General features: G+C 40.2%; 1 protein-coding gene across 1 annotated transcript in view; it reads right to left on the bottom strand.

The window, feature by feature from the left end:
• Positions 1-17,885, bottom strand: part of LOC124788906 (glycine receptor subunit alpha-3-like) — a 723,618-nt gene extending 705,733 nt beyond the window's left edge. The window contains exon 1 of the mRNA XM_047256189.1: positions 17,764-17,885. The gene's annotated coding sequence lies outside the window, so the exon portion shown is untranslated. The remainder of the gene's footprint in view (positions 1-17,763) is intronic.
• Positions 17,886-23,309: the final 5,424 nt, after the last annotated feature.

The raw sequence follows: 23,309 nt of genomic DNA on the forward strand, positions 1-23,309 counted from the left end.
CAGCGAATAGCTGAAAGAGTATTTATTCATCACGACAGAACTACAGAATCAGAGGGGACAGTAAGGTACAGTCAATCGTTAAATTACTGTATATAGTGAAGCAGTTTTATTACAAAATAACGAAATGTATCAGCACACTGAGTTCCGATACAGGGAGCCGTTACAATGACAAGAAGAGATGAAAAAACGTTGAGTTAAATGGTTCAGAAATGAATTTCACCAAAGCACGAGGCATGAAACTGTTTGATAAATGTGTATCACTTGGTCCAATCAGCTACATTTACGTGAATCAAAGGAAATAAATAATTTGTTTGCTGTTTAACGAGATTTTATTCAGATTCGTCATTAATCTTTTGAGTTGTGTGACGAGGCCCGCCAAGAATTTGTCTCGTGTACCAGTATCGACATCTCAAAGTAGCTCTAGCACCGAACATCCTCACTTATTTGTTGGATGTAGTTCGATCTCTTTCTGCCTCAACAATTTCTTCCCTGTACCTCCATCTCCACTACCGTGGAAGATATTCTCTGATATGTTAAGAGATGACTTATTATCCTGTCCCTTCTTCTTAGTGTTTTCCAAATGTTCCCTTTCTCTCCGATTCTGGAGAGAACCCACTAATTCTTTAACTCTTTATTAATTTGGGGCAGAGACACCTCCAAAGCAAACAGTACCGATTTTTTTTAGGTGCTACACAAAGACATTGACCAAGTAGATTAATAGGTAAACATGGCTTTACTTCCATTATTCATTACGTAAGGACGTGCCTCCGCCTTCATATGACGTAAACTAACGAAACTGCCCTACTTATAAGACAACAGTTGAAGTTTATATCTACAGCCAAGAAACATTGCAATCTCCTTATGGAGTAGTTAGCAGCCGAATAAGTCAATCCACGATGAAGTATACTGATACAGATTATAGTGATTGTCCAAATGGCCTCTTTACTATTGAAGAACGGAGCATATCACTGTCAAGTGAGAGCACAGCTTCAGGAGTACATGCAACCCACGTTACCAAATGTTATTTAACGTTCCAGTTCTAGGATGTAATTCGTTAGGAGTCTTTGCAATAATATATGGAACACTCGAACTGATGTTATTGAATAAAAAAGGTAATCAGTCGATTCTGTGATGAATATGCCAATTCCGCCGTAGTTTTATCAATTATATGCCCACAACGCTACTACACTTTGTGATACGAATCCGGAAAATTTAAATAAAATGCAAATATAGGTAGTGTCATAAACACTGCAATATGGTTCTCAGGGCCACGTTCGACCGACCGTTATGAACGAATAACAAAGAGAATAATTTAGTACTGTCACCGCGACAGTTAATGTAAACTTTAACATCTACTGACGTCTCTTTGTGAAGAAAATGGGAATGCATAAAATTGCAGCCGACCTCATAGGCATTAGAAAGTCACTCAGGTTGACTAGAAGTGTAAAAGAGTCTGTGAGATCCTGTGATATCATAGGATCTGCATAGGGTTGAATCCTTTTACCACTAGATAAACGTGAACTCCGTCCATAGACCCTGGCCAGCCTATCGTTACCGACCGACCGCCATGTCTTCCTCTGCCAATGGCGTCATTAGATGCAGTGTCGAGGGCCGCACCGCTCTCTCAGCCGTTGGTAGCTATCGTAACTTGGAGCTAGTACGTCTTATTCAAGTAGCTATTTAATTGGGCTCACGAGACTGAGTGCACCCCCTTCCAGTCTCCCCCTCCGAAGAAAAACTCTGGCAGTATCGGTCATAGCAATTTATAACTATGCGTTTATTCGGCGCCTTCAACGTAAATACGAACAATCCTTGAAATACTGATGATATGTTTACACACTGTGTGAAAAACTGTCGAAAGGCGTATAGGAAATGAATCTGTTGTTGGTGAAATGTACTCATAATTGAATGAGTCATATGGATTGTTCATAACTGTAATGGTAATTCCTAGGCACAGGTTGCCTGGCATTCCCACTTCCAAACTAGTGCTGACACACCATTATACTAGTAACCTACGGTGGACGATACACCTGAAACACGTTAAAGAAGAAAGCAAAACGCGGTAAATGTAGTAAAATCGTTAATGGGAATTGCAGGGAAGCATTAGAGTGAGTTAAATTTGTGTCGTCGTTTAATATGCTTAGGTTTACATTATGCTTGGACACCCTTTTACTAACCTTGAAATAAAATAATATACATTCAAAGAATGTTTCAAAATAAAGCAAAAATAGGATCACCTACCCCATTACCGAACGCAGTACTGATGAGGATGGGTGAATTTCCGCCTTTTAGAGTACATCAATAGCTGACGGGGAACCTATTTATGACATATAAGCTTTAATCGAATGTGAAAGAGTGTTTTACCCTCAAATAACGGCTGCTCAGTCGCAACCATTTTTATATCAGCAGTTACAGGTAGATCCAAAAAGATATATTAGTTAAACATTCACCGTCTGTAAGACGGAAGTTTCGTTAAAACCAATTTTAAGCAACAACGATCTTACCTAGGGTGACTTACGATGAACATATTAGCTGTATTGAAATTATAGATCTGATGACACCAACAGCTTTACTAGTCGAGCTTCAGACTGGGAATTTGCAGAATAATGCGTAGTACGGATCCCCAATAAATAAGAGAGTGGTCTAGGCACTAAACATACTCTTCCCCACTAGTGGGTCCCAAGTGTAACAACTTCCGATGTTCTAGTAATTTCACTGTCAGTAGTGGTTCCCTTAAGAAACATCGTCATCCTATCGGTGTCCACTTTGTACCCATGATGAAGAGCAGGGCCCCAAACTTATATTCATTAGCTTCACGGATTTGCGCAGTTCCTCAAACGTTCCATTTCTATATCTCTTTTAACTGAAGCGTCGCCTACTGGCATCAGTAACGTCGTCATTGTCCGAGAAGTATGCAGGCTACAACATCAGGCGGATATGTTTTAAGTAGCTAAGAGATCCGTCATTAACATGAGGTTAAAGACGAAATGTATAGAAATGGGTATGTAGCTGGTGAGAAGTAATAATAACTGTCTGGTTGATTACACTGCAGATATCAATAAATTAGCACAGGCAGTGGGAGGCGCTCTCAGGTACCACTGAAAACTTTAAAGCTGTTTACGTATTTGAAATAATTCGTCTTGATTGGCTTGTTCGTCGTGCAGCGGAAAACCGATTTTTCTTTGATCTGTAACGTTCAAGAAAACTGAACTGCTGAATTAGAATACAGAGCTGAACTACGCGAACCGTAATTTTTTTAAAGTTCATGTGACTGAACGACTAACGCAGGCGTACAACAAAATCTGTATATCTGTTCACTAACTCTCTATGCAATTCCTTAAAACATTTGAATTCAGGGAAATAAGTAACCATTAATTGTTTCCACTATTCCATGTAAATAGACAGCGGGTAAAATTCTCTGAAAACAGTGAAGTTACTTAGAGAGTTTATACGAAACAGTAGATAAAATAGTGTCTGACAAGAAAAATCCCCAACTTGACATCATGTTTAAAGGATGAAAGAGAATACTTGCAAGACGTCACCCTCAGCAACTACCTCTGCGCTAAAATCAAGATTATAATGTCATAGTACGCAGTTATGACCTATTGAAAGTGCAACATTTAAAGTTTCGCCTGATCCGACTGTCAGTAGCCCCACCCTAATGCCCGAGAGCGAAGTAGAGTACTGCGGAGTAACAACCAGAACTTCTTATTCTAGGGATGTAGAAGACGTGGAAAATGGGAACATCTGCACGATGTGTATTGAAATTTTGCTCGAGGGCATGTTATTCCAAATGCAAAACATAAAATATCAAGAACGCGTAATAAAGGAACCTCGCTCTCATAACGAGGAGCCGGCAAATGAAAACAAGACAGATGGAACAATGTATGTAAACTGTTTACTGTATGTATTGATCCCACAGTGGGCAAAGACTGTCAGTGCCTTCATGAAAATATTTCCGGTTGCCTGCGGAAACACGGTCGCACTTAGGCATGCACCTCTTCATCCGAAATAAATAGATGGCCACGAATATCGTTCTTCAGCGTTCCAAAAATAAGGAAATAGCAAGGAGAGAGATCTGGAATGTAAGGAGGATGGGTAAAGGCTTCCTAGCGAACTTCTCCAGCGTGCCCGATCCAGCACTGGTAACATGTGTGCCGCTTCCGATCTCTCTCCATGTGGAGGTTCGAGTCCTCCCTCGGGCATGGGTGCGTGTGTTTGTCCTTTGGATAATTTAGGTTAAGTAGTGTGTAAGTTAATGGACTGGTGACCTTAGCAGTTAAGTTCCATAAGATTTAACACACATTTGAACAATTTTTTTCTCTCCATGCGATTTCAATAAATTTGTTGCACTGAAGAGAGACGTAGGTGGCCGTTGATTTTCATCGGATGCAGAGGTGTACGCCGGGCATAATCACTGTACAGTAGGAAACCGCAAACATTTCTCCATGAGGGCTTTGGCCGTCTTGTCTCACAGTGAGATAAAAGTATTAACAGGTATCATGGTTACTTTTGAAACGATGAAAAGTTTACTGAATTTTTTTGTTCGAAAACTACAGCCTCTGGCAAAGACGTATCTCAGTACAAACATCAACCGCATAAAATTTCTTACAAAAAAGTAATCTTTATTTTTTTCTTTGGAACAAAGTTTGCGCATAGTCAGAAAAAAAATGAAAATCTTTCTTGTTCTATTTGAAGACGCTCTGCCTTGCACAAAACCCACCTGTAGGGGGAGCTGAATTACGTTGTACATCTCCCGAATATCAATCCGACAATACTGTTGAAACGATATCGAATGAATACGGGATAGTCAAATGAAAACAGAACGGACTGGGTAAACATGAGCAACTGAAGAATTATAAATGACGCTAACGATTTTCGAATCACAATTTAAAGGTGCAGATTATGTTGGAGAAAAAAGCAAATTAGCAAAATCTACGTCTATTTGACAATGGCACCTTCGAAATCCAGAGAAAAACACAGGAGCAGTCCGCAGCTCGTGGTCGTGCGGTAGCGTTCTCGCTTCCCACGCCCGGGTTCCCGGGTTCGATTGCCGGCGGGGTCAGGGATTTTCTCTGCCTCGTGATGACTGGGTGTTGTGTGCTGTCCTTAGGTTAGTTAGGTTGAAGTAGTCCTAAGTTGTAGGGGACTGATGACCATAGATGTTGAGTCCCATAGTGCTCAAATCCATTTGAACACAGGAACTACATTAATAATTAAATAGTGCAACGCTGCTTCTTTAGTGACAAACAGATTCGTTTCATACATCTGTACTGCATTTGTTTATCGTTTTTTTAAAAATGTTCAAACCATCTCTAGCAACAGATGCATGTTAAAAGCAGCGAAATGAGCAAAGCATGTTAGTGTTGTGAAAACAGAAATTCACAGATGTCTTACCCACTCCTCTGTATGGTACTCAGCGTTTTAGTTTTAGATGGCTGCAGTGGCGCGGAGTGAGCGACAAACAATCGGTGCACGCAGAAGTTCGAAAGCTCTACTTTCTGTAAGTAATAACTGCGTAATGTCCAAATTATGGAAGAGTTGTCGCGCAGGGTCGATTACAATGGCTGATATATTGTAATTGTGCTATTTTTCTCCTTAAATATGATTTAACCATGGTTTTGTATAATCGTGAGTAGTCTATGATGCGCAACAGTGGCTTTTCAAGCCAATCGAAACTCTAATAAAATACCAAATTTTGTAACTTTTAACGCGTTAAGAATGAGATGCAGAAATAAATCTCTTAACTAAATACGCAATTTTATCGTAGTGTTGGTCGCATAATTTACACAGGGATTTTGAGATTCCTTCTGCCAGTTAACGTACAACTCCCTCCATAGTCCTTCACGATGTGATTTATAGTTCACGACTTTTGCGTAACTGAATGGGAGACCATATTACTGAGAAACCAATGACAAAAAAAAAATGTGGACGGAGCATCATAGTAATTTGCCATTATAAATTAGGTACTTCTACATGTACATCTACATCTACATCTATAATCCGCAAGCCACCTTATGGTATGTGGCGAAGGGTACCTTGAGTACCTCCATCGGTCCTCCCTTCTGTTCCAGTCTCGTATTGTTCGTGGAAAGAAAGATTGTCGGTATGCCTCTGTGTGGGCTCTAATCTCTCTGATTTTATCCTCATGGTCTCTTCGCGAGATATACGTAGGAGGGAACAATATACTGCTTGACTCCTCGGTGATGGTATGTTCTCGAAACTTCAACAAAGACGGTACCGACCTACTGAGCTTCTCTCCTGCAGAGTCTTCCACTGGAGATTATCTATCATTCCCGTAACGGTTTCGCGATTACTAAATGATCCTCAAACGAAGCGCGCTGCTCTCCGTTGGATCTTCTCTACTTCTTCTATCAAACCTATCTGGTACGGATCGCACACTGCTGAGCAGTATTCAAGCAGTGGGCGAACAAGTGTACTGTAACCTACTTCCTTTGTTTTCGGATTGCATTTCCTTAGATTTCTTCCAATGAATCTCAGTCTGGCACCTGCTTTACTGACGATCAACTTTATATGATCATTCCATTTTAAATCACTCCTAATCCTACTCCCAGATAATTTATGGAATTAACTGCTTCCAGTTGCTGACCTGCTATTTTGTAGCTAAATGATAAGGGATCTTTCTTTCTATGTATTCGCAGCACATTACACTTGTCTTCATTGAGATTCAATGGCCATTCCCTGCACCATGCGTCAATTCTTTGGAGATCCTCCTGCATTTCAGTACAGTTTTCCATTGTTACAACCTCTCGATATACCACAGCGTCATCCGCAAAAAGCCTTAGTGAACTTCCGATGTTATCCGCAAGGTCATTTATGTATATTGTGAATAGCAACGGTCCTACGACACTTCCCTGCGGCACACCTAAAGTCCTCTTACTTCGGAAGACGTCTCTCCATTGAGAATGACATGCTGCGTTCTGTTATCTAGGAACTCTTCAATTCAATCACACAATTGGTCTGATAGTCCATATTATCTTACTTTGTACATTAAACGACCGTAGGGAATTGTACCGAACGCCTTGCGGAAGTCAAGAAACACTGCATCTACCTGGCAACCCGTGTCTATGGTTCTCTGAGTCTCGTGAACGGATAGCGCGTGCTGGGTTTCAAACGATCGTCTTTTTCGAATCCCATGCTGATTCCTACAGAGTAGATTTCTAGTCTCCAGAAAAGTCATTATACTCGAATATAATACGTGTTCCAAAATTCTACAACTGACCTACGTTAGATGGTTCATATGGCTCGGAGCACTATGGGACTTAACATCTGTGGTCATCAGTCCCCTAGAACTTAGAACTACTTAAACCTAACTAACCTAAGTACATCACACACATCCATACCCGAGGCAGGGTTCGAACTTGCGACCGTAGCAGTCGCGCGGCTCCGGACTGAGTGCCTAGAACCGCTAGACCACCGCGGCCGGCACCTACGTTAGAGATATAGGTCTATAGTTCTGCACATCTGTTCGACGTCCCTTCTTGAAAACGGGGATGACCTGTGCCCTTCGCGTACTCTGTGCAAAACCGAACTGGTATCCCATTAGGTCCAGTGGCCTATCCTCTTTCGAGCGATTTTAATTGTTTCTCTATCTCTCTGTCGTCTATTTCGATATCTACCATTTTGTTATCCGCGCGAAAATCTAGAGAAAGAACTACAGTGCAGTCTTCCTCTGGGAAACAGCTTTGGAAAAAGCCATTTAGTATTTCGGCCTTTAGTCTGTCATCTTCTGTTTCAGTACCATTTTGGTCACAGAGTGTCTGGACATTTTCTATTGATCCACCTACCGCTTTGACGTAAGACAAAGTTTCTTACAATTTTCTTCCAAGTCAGTATATAGAACTTTACTTTCGAATTCATTGAACGCCTCTCGCCTAGCCCTCCTCACACTACATTTCGTTCCGCGTAATTTTTGTTTGTCTGCAAGACTTTGGCTATATTTATGTTTGCTGTGAAGTTCCCTTTGCTTCCGCAGCAGTTTTCTAACTCGGTTGTTGTACCACGGTGGCTCTTTTCTATCTCTTATGATCTTGCTTGGCACATACTCATCTTATGCATATTGTACGATGGTTTTGAACTTTGTCCACTGATCCTCAACACTATCTATACTTGAGACAAAACTATTGTGTTGAGCCGTCAAGTACTCTCAAATCTGCTTTTTGTCACTTTTGCTAAACTGAAAAATCTTCCCACCTTTTTTAATATTTCTATTTATGGCTGAAATCATCGATGCAGTAACAGCTTTATGATCGCTGATTCCTTGTTCTGCGTTGACTGTTTCAAATAGTTCGGGTCTATTTGTCACCAGAGGGTCTAATATGTTATCACCACAGGTCGGTTCTCTGTTTAACTGTTGAAGGTAGTTTTCGGATAATGCACTTAAAAAAATTTCAGTGGTTTCTTTGTCCCCGCAACCTGTTAAAAATGTTTGAGTCTCCCAGTCCATATCCGCCAAATTAAAATGTCCACCCATAATTACAACATGGTGGGTAAATCTACTCGAAATATTTTCAAAATTTTCCTCTGCCACAACAGCTGCTGAGCCAGGGGCCTATAGAGACATCCAATGTTTGAGCCTGATTTAACTGTGACCTTCAACCAAATTATTTCGCATTTCGGATCTCCGTCAATTTCCTTCGATACTATTGCACATTTAATCGCTATAAACACGCCTCCCCCTTCACTGTCCAGCCTGTCTTTGCAGTATACATTTCAATCTGTGTTTAGAATTTCATTACTGTTTACATCTGGTTTCAGCCAACTTTCTGTCCCTAGTACTATGTGGGCATTGTGACCGTTCATTAATGAGAGTAGTTCTGGAACATTTCCATAGACGCTCCTGCAGTTTACTATCACCGCATTAATATTGTTATTCCCTATTGCGTTATGCCTACTACTACCTTGCCGCGTCTCAGGAGGCGTCTTGTTATGACAATCTGATGGATATCTTCACTTGGTGATGTTTCGAAGTGAAGATAAACTTTTAGTAATGGAATCAAATTTTCCTTTCCCTCCTTTACTGTGTTAAGGACAGTTTAAGTTGCAGCTAACGTGAAATGGGCTAACGATGGAAACTTTTTGTCACACACCATTTGCTGAGCTAAAGTACATATAGCCTCTGGGAAGTCTGTATATCATTTTCGAGGATGAAATTTCGGGACGCCTCTAACGTTTGGTGTATTAACGTTTAGTTTCCTCTATTGTGTTCGAAAAGAAATTCAAGCAGTCTCTTAGTTTGCCTTTGCCAAAACTGTCATAATAGGATATATAGTTCTTATCCGGAGTCGTCGACAGTCTTTAATTCTATGGGGGTAGGAGCTCTTTAAAAACTCTGTATTTAATTATGAGTGCGAAGTGGCTGTGTGCGTACAACTAACGAAGCAATTTAAAACGCCCTCCCTTTGTTGTGACGGTTGAATGCTCTCGGCCGCGCATCGTTGCCCGCCGTAACGCCGTTTTAATCCCAACGCTCATCTGGGTTTGGGACTCCCCGCTCTCGCGAACGGCAGTGCCGATCAGTGCGCAAAATCACTGAGGACGTAGCGACCAATGCTTGGCTAGAATAGTGGGTATACATATATTTACTGAAGGTTATATCAATTTCTTTGAAGTAGATAACAGATCAAACGCTTTATTAATGAGCCACAATAACTAATAAAATATGTCATTTGCTTAGAAGCAACTGTTATGATTTGACAACAAACCGACTTAAGATCAGGAGCATACTCATCTAGTATCGGAAGATAAAATATTCACTCTGGGAATTTAGCCTACAAATGCATTTTTAACAATTAACCATGATATATGTATCGGAAATTCATCAATCAGAACATGCGATCACCTATCTAATAGTTGGTACGTCCCCATTTGGCATGGATAATAGCAGCGACGTATCGTGGCATGAAAACAATGAGGTCTTGGTAGGTCGCAGGATGGAGTTGGCCCCACATCTGCCCACACAAGTCACCTAAGTCCTATAATTTCCGGGGAGGGAGACGATGAGCTCTGACACCAGGTTCAATCACATCCCAGATATGTTCGACTGGGGTTTGATATAGCGAGATCGGGGCCAGCACATCAATGGGAGCTCACCACTATGTTACTCGAACGACTGTATCACACTCCTGGCTTTGTGACTTGGGGCATTATCTTGCTGAAAAGTGCCACTGGGATCGGGAGACGATCGTCGTGAAGTGGCATTCATGCTCTGCAACCAGTTTTCGATACTCCTTGACCGTCATGGATACCCACATGAATGTTCCTCAGAGAATAATGGAGACACCACCAGTTTGTCTCCGTCCCGCAGTAGAGGTGTCAAGGAGCTGTTCCCTTAGCAGACGATTGATTCGCGTCCTCCCATCAGCATGATGAAGAAGGTATCGAGATTCATCAGACCATGCAACGCTGTGCCACTGTGCCAACGTCCTATACGGATGGACATGTGCCCATTGTAGTCGTAGCTGCCGATGTCATAGTTCTAATATTGTCAGATGCATGAGTCGTCGGCTGTGGAGGCCCACCGTTAAGAGCGTTCATTGCACTATGTGCCGCCACAGTTCATCATCTGTCCAGTTTTAACAGTCCACCCAGCCTACGACATCCGACATCTGTAATGAGCGGTGGCCGCCCAACCCAACGACGTCTGGACGTAGTTTCCCGTTTGTTTGGCTACATGTTGAAGACACCACGGCACTCCTCAAACACCCGATACGCCGTGCAGTTTCCGAGATCCTTGTGACAGGCCTGCTGGCCATCACAATCTGCCCTCAGTCATACTCAGGTAGATTGTGGGCCTCCTCATTCTACACATGGACAGCACGCTCACTGATACTGCATGCACTGTGCGTGTGTCGGACCAGCAGTCACTACTCGCCAGGTGATATTAGTATCGGCTAAATGGGTTTATATTGACTGTAGGTTGGTGGTCAGAATATTTTGGCTGATTAGTATAAACACACATTGTGTCATAATTTATAGTGAGAACTGAAACATGAAAGAGTATACGATAGGAGACTCATAAACATTCCAGTAAAGAAGGTTACAAAAATGAGTCGACAGCGAAGTTCCAGTAATTACGAATATGCCATTACGAGTACAAGTTTTGAAAATCGTATTTGTCGATTAATTAATAATCTACTCGGCCTCAAATATCCTTCCCGACCATAGGTTTACGAACATGGTAGACGTATGTTTGGGAAGCGGCACCTTCCTCTGCTAATGTAAGACTACAGCAAATACACACTTGTGGTCCAGGATGGATACGTTAGGCAGGACCTGTATCTCGGCCTCTAAGGTAACCTCGCCTCAGAGCTCAGGTCATCTTTTTATAGTGTCATTTCAAAGGTCAAGTGAATGACACTGTCCTCGATACGGTTGAAGAAATGGTGTAGCGAACTGTGTTTTCCTGTCAGGAATCACGAGATCATCATAGATATTTTAAAGAATTCGTAAGTAACTATAGAGACGAGTGTAGTATTGACTCCAGTTTCGAGGAAGACATGTAGAACATCTCCTTTGCCATCTACAAGTGTACAGTAAACTGTAACATGTATGGCGCTGACGCACTATTGTATTTCACGCTAAATTTACCAATATGAAATCTGACCCCGTAGGATTCTCACTCTGCATTTAAAATTCATTTTTTGCCAACAATGACATGATTTAGTAACTAAGTGAGTGTGGTTATAAATCGCACTTTCACAGATACTTTGAAAACTGCTCGTTTTTTTGGGTATACATGTTTTGGAACTTTTTATATTAAGTATCTACCCGTATTCCATATTCTCTACTAATTATCATACATCTTCTGTAGGTGAGACATTAGTTCTACGAATGAGAAAATAGCATAATAGCGGTTGTATTCGCATACTGCCTCTACATATAGTTCGGTAGGTCATCTGACAGTTCGCTGAGTTAAGATGCAAATCATTGTGTGAAGCAATGGGAAGTGTTTCGGAAATGTGTTGTGCTTCCACGGAATTAAATGGATGAATTCACAAAAAGCGTTAGAACCACAGACTTTAATAATAGTATTAGCTGTCCTCAGTGTATGTAAGAAATCTGATAAATTATTGCTAGCTCGTTCCTTATTATGATATTATATCTTCCTACCAATAACAAATATCACATTTTGGTAACTATTTGAAAATTATATGCGCATTTAATGGCAAGAAAGTTAAAGATATTCCATGATAACAAAGTTTCTGCTTTTGTTATTGGCCAAGAATATTCTCCATTTTATGTCATCTGTATTTATTTCCTCATTTAGGAGATCATTTCAAAGTGTTGCACCATGTACCTTTCAGTGTCCTTGGTATCATGATGTTTGTCTACATATACTGGTCTGATGTGTTGTAGATGCAGGCGCTTTTGGGATACAGACATCACCGGTTAAAAGTCTTCATATACACAGTAGTCTTATTCATAAGAGAATGTCCCTCTTACAGGAATCTGTATTGCATAACACAGTTACTAAACACTTCTTTCATTCACATTGACCGATTTTCTTCCGAATTGTAATCGGTTCTTCGCGATCGGTGGCCGATTTAGTAATTAATGACGGGATATTTATCCCTGTTTTGTTGATAACATTGATCATGTGGGCAGTAATACGGGCAGTAATATGTTATATTAATCAAGTAATGTAAATGAAATATGGATTGCTAAAGCTGTATCGTGAGAGTACTATTTGAGAAAACTTTAAAAACCATTCCTTTGTCATAACTGTGAGCACATTAAATGTGACGACTCAGTAACAGGTAAGATATGATTGCTTCAGCGGATAGAATTAATGATATGACCTTAAGTTCTCTAGTGGGGATTTGAAAATATAAATAAATATATACGTATTGGTTCTGAAAGTTTATCGCATCTACATGTGCTCAATTCCACTTCACCCACGACCAGCTTCTGCTGTAGCCTATATCAGATCTCTTAAAACCTGCAGTACACTACTGTTACACAAGTTTGTTGACACCTATATATCTAGAACATCTAATAAAATAACGCGCAATATATTGTCGTTCATCACCAGATACATAGCGTCTCGTCACCAGGTATGTAAAGGAAAGGTGTAGGCTACTGATAAAAATTGCAAATTTTTGAAATGTTGTCATCAAATGACGATTGTTGGAGGCGAGTATTGACCGGAACGTAGAAAGTATATTTTTAATATGGTAAGAATTACTGTTCTAATATGGGTGTTCATTATACCACAGTGTGAGGGCCTACCTATGTCAGTGTATGCGTGTTACAGTAAGCTGTTATTTGCCCTTTTGATACACAGTACCTTATTGACCTAACAATTGAGCGACTGAGTCTAGCAGCAAAATACTTTCATTTTATCTGATTGGGTATGACAACACTTGATATGTAGTTCATCCTCTCGTTCATTGTTTGGTAACTATATTGTTATTGATGTTTTCTAAAATTTTAAATTTTTAGTACATCGAATTTAGGCTAAAATTGTACTGTATAAAGTGTGTAATGAAATCGACCGATTAGCCGAAAGGCGTTGTATTACAAGATCAACGATCATTCACAAACTTCTCTATCATTGTGAGTCATTATTTCATGAAGTATTTGCTTTTTCAGTAATTGATGACGAAAACGAGAATACAAACTGGTAACCACATTTTTATTGTGACATTAATCGTTAACGTCCTTCCTGCGTTTCTAGTATTCACCAATATGTATGAATCTTAATTTGGACACAACCATCCTGAAAGAATCTGTATCAAAACAGTTTGTAAGTGTCATGAGGTTCGCTGAATCTTCCACTGCATTTTCAATGGTATTGTAGGCGGTTTAGCAAGATAATATTTACACTGACATTATAATTCCAAATTCTATATGATCTGAAAGTAACATATGCGAGTATCCAAGCTAGGAATAGCTGTACATTCATTCAACAACTTTCGTATTAGTGTTGTAAGAAAGATGTTGTACTTGTTACCTTCTCTTTAAACTATTCTATTTTATTGTCACATCTACATTTATTTCACAGTCATGTGTAATATAGGTCACACCACCTCTCAGTAATATAACAGTGAGTAAGAATTTGTTTCAGCAGGAGTACTAATAGAAGTTCAAAACTCTTAAATAAAAGTTATCTGCTCTATTCTTCACAGTGGATATTACCGAAAAATGACTCGAATCAGCTACTTAAAATAACAACTAAAGAATTACTATGATCATTAACTGATTATGATGTCAACTGGTGAGAGTTTCAGTACCTTATCTAGGAACCATACGCAAATACAAAAGTAAAATGAATTACAAGATATAAGTAATGAAGTAACATTACAGTTCCCTGCACACAGCCAGTATAATTTAGTGATAAAGGAAGTAATTAGAGCTGTTTAGATCTCCAGTTGTCATTTCCAGTAAGTTTTCTTTTCTCCATCGTAATATAGATGGATAAATACTGCAGTAATTGAGAACATTCTGCTTGTTTTCTTTTTTGTCTAGGAAAAGGCACTTTGAAAGTCCAAATTTTAAATTTTTCACTATGAACACTAAAGCAGATGTGAACTGTCCTAAAAATAAGCCACTACATAGTTAAAGGTAAAATTTCTTCATAGAACATGTGGCTACAAAAGCTGCTTGTAGGGCTTATATTATGTAGGGAATATTCAGATTTAATTTTCGTAAAGTAGGGGTTATGAAACAATGGCATCATTATCAAAACTTAACTATCGGATTTACATGCAATCCCTCAAATGCCGGCTTTAGTTCTGAACAGAGTGATTAAACAGTAGATAGTACAAACGATCACATAGATGGGTCTTGGAGAGTTTTGGTTTAGGTCCATTACTCTCAGAACCAGCGAATCGATATTGTATGTTAATAAAAGAAGTGCTACGATTATGGAACTGAGGTACATGTACCAGGTGAAAATCATCTATGAAACATGAATGGGACGAAATTCTATGCCTATAGTAGGTGCAAGGGAAGAGTAATCCACTAGCATGAAGTAATACGACATCCATTTCGTTGCAAGTACCATGATTTCATCATTCCCAAATATTATCACGCCTGACAAACTTTATCTTCATCATCAGCAGAACCTTGGTAGAACAATGTATCGTTAGACAAAGATATTGCTGTGGATTTTCAATGATTCATTTAATAAGTTTCCTAAACAATCTCAGATGAAAGTAAACATAGGGATTGTATTAGATGTACCAGATACAAGAGAAATTTATTCATGTCGAAAATGGCACAACATTATCTTTGTGATTATGTTAGAATATTACTGAGTACTTAAATTATACAAGTAACGATCATTGGACACTTAAGATCTTGTATGATGGTGGAGATAAATCACATAACTCACTTTGTGATTGGCTTTGTAAGCGGTTATTTTGTTCCAAAATTGAACATTAATTAAATATACATCATGAGTGGCAGATATAGTTAGTTAAATTCAACATTATTTAATAGTAAGATCACTGTCAACAATCTGAAATGAGCAGTTGTGTACAACAGGGTAACTGAATCTTTGAAATGCAACTGCATCGTTTCATTTTTCTACATGATACAAAGAGATACCTACACGAAACAGTGAATAAAATTTACATAATGTTCATTCCCAATCAAATTGATATACAGAAAGCTGTGTTTCTTTCTTTCTATTCCTCATGGGGGAATTTGGTTAATTCGGATAGTTCAACTTTGTGTCGATACTTCGGTTGGTTTTTCGATGTATTATGTTACCTGCAACCAGGCATCAAATTATTTTCTTCATATCCTCACATTTTATTTGCAATTGGAGATAAACAAATAATCATTAAAGTCACGGATTTGTGTGTGTGAGATAACGACTACCTCAACATGCAGAGAAACAGGCCTTGAACCTTTCAAAACAAAAATATAGTAATAATTGCTTTTTGCACAATTGATAACTACTGTCGAGACTAATCTCGCAAAGTAACTGCAGTGCAATACAGAGAGAAAAGAATGTTTAATTTACTTACAATATGATTACTACTTGACAGTCATAAATCTGTAATCCGAATTTACAAATACAATTGATTGACGTTTAGTGCCGTGAGTCTACAAATTTCTGATGTTACTCATATTAAATATGATTTATGGTAAAAAGTTCACAACAAATAAATTCAAATATGGTTAGTTTGGTTTACTGAATCACTGTAAGATGAAAGCCTTTTATGTTTGTTTAGCACTGCACCGAATTCAAATTGTTTTTACATTATCTAAGAGGCACCTACAGAACTTAACACGTATTTCATTTAACATAGGATGCTAAGGTCCATGATGCAGCTTATGACTTCTGGAATTGAAACCTGAGGATCATAAAATGTAAGAGACGTTCTTGATATGACAAATATTTAACACTATGTGTTTTACTAATGTCAAGATAGTTACACGGTTTTATAAACGAATTCTCTCTAATGTCGTGCTTGTTAATACCTAGTGTCAGATATCTTCAATATGATATTCATCTTTGAGCATTTTATGTAGTTAAATACGGAAGTGCCATTATGATGGGAGGCTTTGTGTAAACCTGAACCAACAAACAGCTTCGTTACGTTTGCTTTCACTAAAAAGTCTGTATATACTGCTAAACAATCAACTCAGGTTATGAAAATGTACTTCATGAACAGCTAAAACCTCAGTCCCAGTCCCACCCTCCCTCCCCTGTTAAATAACCACAAGAGAAACTACAAATTCACTCTATTTGACAAATTTTCAGACTTTACTATAACTTTTGTGTTTCTTCGATTTTGGTATAACACATTCAGTATGTTAGCATAAGTGGCGAATACCAATACAGCTTTCATATAAATTAGAGACAGCGTTCAATCATAATCAAGCCAAAAATTTTGCTTTCAGAATTACCACACGTAAAATATTAAGAAAATTTTCCTCTTGTGTCCTAATAGCTCTTGTACATTATGTACATTTGTAATGTAAGCCTTTTTACAGTACATCTAAGATAATTTTCTAATCATACCACATGGTGTATTTATATATAGCAGGCTGAAAGAAGCAACACATTGTGCTCTGTCTCATATCCGGTATGCTTTGTATGTAAATATTACATAGACTCCAATGTAAGACACAATATAATGCAACAGACATTGAAACAGAATGAAGTTCAACAACTAGTCCTAATGTTGTTCTCCTCGAGCACATACTTCTTACTCCCTTTATCTGGTCGTCATTAATGTTCCTTAATTTAGAAAATGGAAGACTGTAGTTTCTACGAAATGGAGAGCAATGTGCTTGCATGCAGTTGGCATCATTCCGTACAACCAGTCTTGTTTAAGGCACTCTGTACGAGTAACTAGTGGTAGCAATGACTAACAGCAACATCTTTAACTGCAAGATGTTGTGCAGTGCAAGGAATTGGAAGAAAGTAACAAGTACATTCCAGAAAGGCCTAGCTAAAAAGCAAATGGGTTCTAAACATGAACAATAAACTGATGAAAATTCTATATCTATCATTTGCGATATGAGTAAGAGCACTAAAAATCCTGTTTCAGACTAATGTGAGTCTGAACATACTAATGTGACATGTAAATATGACGTACTAGCTTCTTCAGCTTCTTATGATATTCGTCATCATCAGTATCATGCTTTCAAAGAATTTCTTGGTCGTCAGTAGAATCTCAACCGACAAGAGATCAGTCGTTTCCAACCACAGTAAATGGAATAGTGACATACATAGTTTTTTAACAGTACTGCAGGTTACTGAGTTTTCTCTTGTTCACTTACAGTAAGAAATGAAATCACCGCGAGGCTGCAGCTGTGCAACAGCTTGCCTGTGATGCGGCCGGCTGCGTGTGCCGGGTAGCGTCGCTGTGGCGCCCGCCTGTCGCCTGGGATGTAGGCAGCCCCGTACTCCACCGGCGGGCGTCGGAGCGCGACTGGTGGCTCGCGTAGCGCCGCTGCCGTGCTCTGCCTGCTGTCCAGACGCAGCCGCGCAGGTGGCAGCTGGCGGCCGCGCGGCGCCTGCGCCCCCCACGCCCCACCGCGTCTGTGGCCCTCCGTCTCCTCTGCCACCACCACGTGCACCGAGTTCAGCTACAATGCAATTACTAACTGCGGCGGCGCATGCGTTACCAGAAAGTGCGTCCTCCAAACTTTGTCCCCTGTATCGGTCATGTTATTCCTTCCAATTTGTGCAAAGTTTCTTATTTCTGAAAAGATTTGTTTCCTTCAGTTCCTATTTTCTAAAGCACATAACTATCATAAATCTATCAGAACACTTAATTCAAGTCACATTATGCATATCAGGAGATTGAAGTGGCTGGAATCAATTACAGGGACTTCGAACCTATCTTCATCTACATCGATTCTCCGTAAGCTACTATGCGGTGTGTGTTCGAGGGTTTGTTGACGCCACTACTCATTCCCGATTTCCCTATTCCATTCGCAAAAGACGGGTCGTCGGCAGAACTCCGAATTAGCTCCAATCCCACGTCCGGCCATCCTCATTTAGGTTTTCCGTGATTTCCCTAAATCGCTCCAGGCAAATGCAGGGATGGTTCCTTTGAAATGGCACGGCCGACTTCCTTCCCCATCCTTCCCTAATCCGGTGTGACCAATGACCTCGCTGTTTGGTCTCTTCCCCCCAAACAACCCAACGCCAACCCTTTCCGTGGAAGGCACTCTGTTGGAAATTTAAAAGTAAGCCTCTCCGTGATGCACAATGCCTCTTTTATTCCCTTTGTGACTGGAATTCGTTGACCATTGCTCTTTGTGCATTAATGATGTGACGAAACACCCTACTGTCTGTTAGATCTTTTCTATATCTTCTATTAATTCAACCTAATAACAATAACAGACTGGTAATACTCAAGATTTGGTAGAAAAAGTACTTTTACGTCATTTCCTTCGCCTATGTATTACATTTCCTTATGGTTTTTTCTATGAATAGAAGTGTGGGATCTTCTTTTCTTACAGGTAGCTATGGACATTTACTCGTTGGTATTCTGCGGTAGTTACTGTCTCCTGTGATTTTTCACCAATAATGTAGCCGTCGGTGGTGAAATTCTTCGCCTCTTTAGAAGAAATAAATTACATTTATTTTCGTTCAAGATCGATTGTCAGCCTATGCATCAATTCAAGAAAGATTTTTCACCTATCACTGTAGGAATAATTGTAATATTTTCCGGTATCTTTTAAACTCGAATCGATTTTCACTGTAGGGATTATGAAGTTACTACTTTTCTTATTAAATTGAGCTATATTAATTTTTAAGGTGTTTAAAAGTTCTTGAGAAGATATTGGCTTTTATTGTGAACAAAGATAGTTACAGATAACCAGTGCTGACTCTGACGAATTTCAGAGCGATGTGCGATTTCTCCATATGTGTATAGCGTAACTCAACCACGTCCATCGAAATAGTTTGGCAAACGTACATTCACTATGAGTTGTAGAAGTGACAATAGAAAGTGCACAGGATTTCACTGGTGACAATAATATTTTTAGTAGAAGATGTCTGCTAACATCTATTAACGTGATTAGGGTAAGAATAACAACTATTGATTCAGTGGAAAAATTGCCATTTAGGTGCTATTAGTTAACTGATGTTCTGGTTTGAAGTTTCTCAGGCGAGTAGGTACACAAACGCAAGTAAATGAAAAGAAACAGTGACTGACATTAATGAAGTTACAGAGTTGTTATAACTACACTGTGATCAAAAGTATCCGGACACCCCCAGAAACATACGTTTTTCCTATTAGGTGCATTGTGCTGCCTTCTACTGCCAGGTACTCCATAACAGCCACCTCAGGTGCATTGTGATGCCATCTACTGCGAGGTACTCCATAACAGCAACATAAGTATTCAGTAGACATCGTGAGAGAGCAGAATCGGGTGCTCCCAGGAAATCACGGACTTCGAACGTGGTCAGGTGATTGGGTGTTACTTGTGTCATACGTCTGTACGTGAGATTTCCACACTCCTAAACATCCGTAAGTCCAGTGTTTCCGATTTGATAGTGAAGTGGCCGATATCGTCTCTAGACTGACAGAACCCGGCGGCAGTTGAAGAGGGTCGTAATGTGTAATAGAGAGACATCTATCCCAACCATCACACAGGAATTCTAAACTGCATCAGGATCCATTGCAGATACTATGACAGGCTGGAGGCGAAAAAACTTGGATCTTATGGTCGAGCGGCTGTTCATAAGCTACACATCACGCCGGTAAATGCCAATCGACGCCTCGGTTGGTGTAAGGAGCGTGAACATTGGACGATTGAACCGTGGAAAAACATTGTGTCGAGTGACGAATCACGGTACACAATGTGGCGATCCGATGGAAGTCTAAGGGTATGGCGAATGCCAGGTGCACGTCATCTGCCTGGTTGTGTAGTGTCAACAGTAAAATTAGGAGGCGGTGGTGTTATGGTGTGCTCGTGTTTTTCATGTAGGGGTCTTGCACCCCTTGTTATTCTGCGTGGCACTATCACAGGGCAATTCGGGGATGGCGACTGCATATTTCAATACGATCGAGCACCTGTTCATTATGCACAGCCTGTGGCGGAGTGGTTACACCACAATAACATCCCTGCAATGGACTGGGCCTATACAGAGTCCTGACCTAAATCCCATAGAACACCCGTGGAATGTTTTGGAACACCTATTTCGTGCCAAGCCTCACCGACCGACATCGATACCTCTCCTGAGTGCAGCACTCCGTGAAGAATGGGCTGCCAATCCCCAAGAAACCTTCCAGCACCTGACTGAACGTAAGCCTGCGAGAGTGGAAGCTGTCATCAAGGCTAAGGGTGGGCCAACACCATGTTGAATTCCAGCATGACCGATGGAGGCCGCCGCGAACTTGTAAGTCATTCTCAGTCTGGTGTCCGGATACTTCTGATCACATAGTGTATGTACTTGATAGTCTGAATTGTCGAACATGACCTATATTCGTATTATTATCTATTTAATTATACACGTGAGTAGTGAACATTGTTTTTATTTAACTGGAAAAGAAATGGGTGCTAAACACAGCCAGACGTCTTAAAATTCGCTGTTTAATTGTATGTGGCTTCTAAATCCCCATTACCAACTGATCATATAATTATCAATAGTGTATCCGCCTGATGTTTTGTATTGTCAACTGTGTAGTGAGATCTTTATGTTTGTGAATTATGACTGAAATTTTGTACTCATTCACAACAGCATTAGCATGATTCGTCCAGTCAGTTTATTTGTGGGAAATTAGTTGTGCTAACCATTTGGGAGAAAGTCAGCCTCACTAAGAATGTTAAGCTACTGTAACTAACTGAATGCGGGTTTCATGATTAAGACCAGCTGTTCCACTGTGGTTTAGATTGGCTTCGTCAAAGGACGTGTGGTCTAAGAAAGCTATGCCCGAGCGAGCATTGGGTGTAGGGGGACTACGTTTTGTGAGCTTTTTTTTTATCTTGTTGACTGTATTTAGTGTTCGTATGTATACATTTCTAGCTTACGTTGTTGCGTTGCTTTGATCTGTGACTTGATTGAGTACTGTCGTTATATGTTTGGCATTACTTATCGATTTCTGTGAAGTATAGAAGATTCAAATGGCTCTAAGCACTATGGGACTTTACATCTGAGGTCATCAGTCCCCTAGACTTAGAACTACGTACATTACACGCATCCATGCCCGAGGCAGGATTCGAAAGTGCGACCGCTGCAGCGCGGTCTCGAACTGAAGCCTAGAACCGCTCCGCCACAGCGGCCGGCTATTAAAGATTGATTGTAAATAACAACGTATGTTTATTATCGCATGTGATCTACTTTGCTCGGTGGGTACTTTGAGCTGCTAAACGCAAAAGCCTATAGCTAGAACGGTTCTGATTATACCAGCGGTGAATAAGCTTTACTGTGCAGATTACTTGCAAGGCTCCTGCCGTATGCTTCTATTCTTTTGTCAGTATTGACTAGTCTAAAGTCTGTGTGTTTACCAAGACGTTTCCCTGCTGTATACCGAAAACGCTGATGAGCTATATTTAGAGCCACCTAAGGGTAAGAGGGTTATTGCCCGATGGAGTAAGTGATGTACAACGACAAGCGGCTGCTTTCTTAGTAGCAAGTGACTGTATCATCATTAGTATTGGTGAACATCAAATGAGCGATGTTGGTAGCGTAGTGAGCGGCCTCCCGTTTGTTTCGTAATTCATAGCACCCGTTACTGCCAACTGAGTACCTTTCAATAGCCGGCCGGAGTGGCCGAGCAGTTCTATGCGCTTCAGTCTGGAACCACGCGACCGCTACGGTCCCAGGTTCGAATCCTTCCCCGGGCATGGATGTGTGTCATGTCCTTAGGTTAGTTAGGTTTAAGTAGTTCTAAGTTCTAAGGGACTGATGACCTCGGATGTTAAGTCCCATAGGGCTCAGAGCCCTTTGAACCATTTTGAACCTCTCAATATCTCTATAACTTAATTACCAACTTGCTACTGATGCTGTTTGTTAATTTGTTCTATGGTTACCATTTAATATGTGTGTTACTTAGTATCACTAAGTGGTTCTGTTCGCGCAAAGTGGCGTAGCCAAATCACCAACTTTATGATAACGTACTCAGTACCACTAGGTGGTTCTGTTTGCGCAAATTGGCATACCCGGGTTATCAACTGTATGATAACAAATTTAACTACAGTATCAGCACTGATATGTAATAATCATTGAGAGCAGAATTTCATTTGCTTGCAGTCTTCAGTTAACTGTGATCACCGAATGCATTTCTTATCAAACAGTTAAATCGTGAGTCGATTGAATTTTTTGTTTGGTCTGTTTTAAATATGAATTTAGCTAGCCAGATGTGTTTTTAAGCTGAGTGAGAAGGAAATTAAAAAGTTAACAGCTCACACTAGTTATTCAGATCTTTGTTTCAGAACTAAATCGCTTGTGCATTTGTCATCCACCCTCAGTAATCCCATTCGCGACGTCGCTGGTATCGACGTAACGCTGGTCAAGAAGGGTCAAATTCTGATGTCTGGTGTAGGATTCACTCTGACGACGTCGGTCGGTAGAAATTTCATTCTGATTCCGAAGACCGAAAATTGCGTGCTGGTGAGATTTTAAACTGAAAGATTTAGGAAAAGATTGTTTTGCAGAAGCGAGTCTCAGTCACACAGCCCAACACTTCACTCCCTAGTCATACTGTTCGGTCCACAAGCGGAAGACGACCAGGGCTTCCTGGGTCAAAGCCAGGTATCAGAGCCACTGGGCCACTCGATCTGCGACCACTAGTGGGCCACATAATGTGATTAGGAAATGGTGCGTGACTAAATCACTACTTATCAGAATATGGATTTTTTAACCTCAG

Source organism: Schistocerca piceifrons, chromosome 3, assembly GCF_021461385.2.
Source record: "Schistocerca piceifrons isolate TAMUIC-IGC-003096 chromosome 3, iqSchPice1.1, whole genome shotgun sequence".
NCBI classification, from domain to species: Eukaryota; Metazoa; Arthropoda; class Insecta; order Orthoptera; family Acrididae; genus Schistocerca; species Schistocerca piceifrons.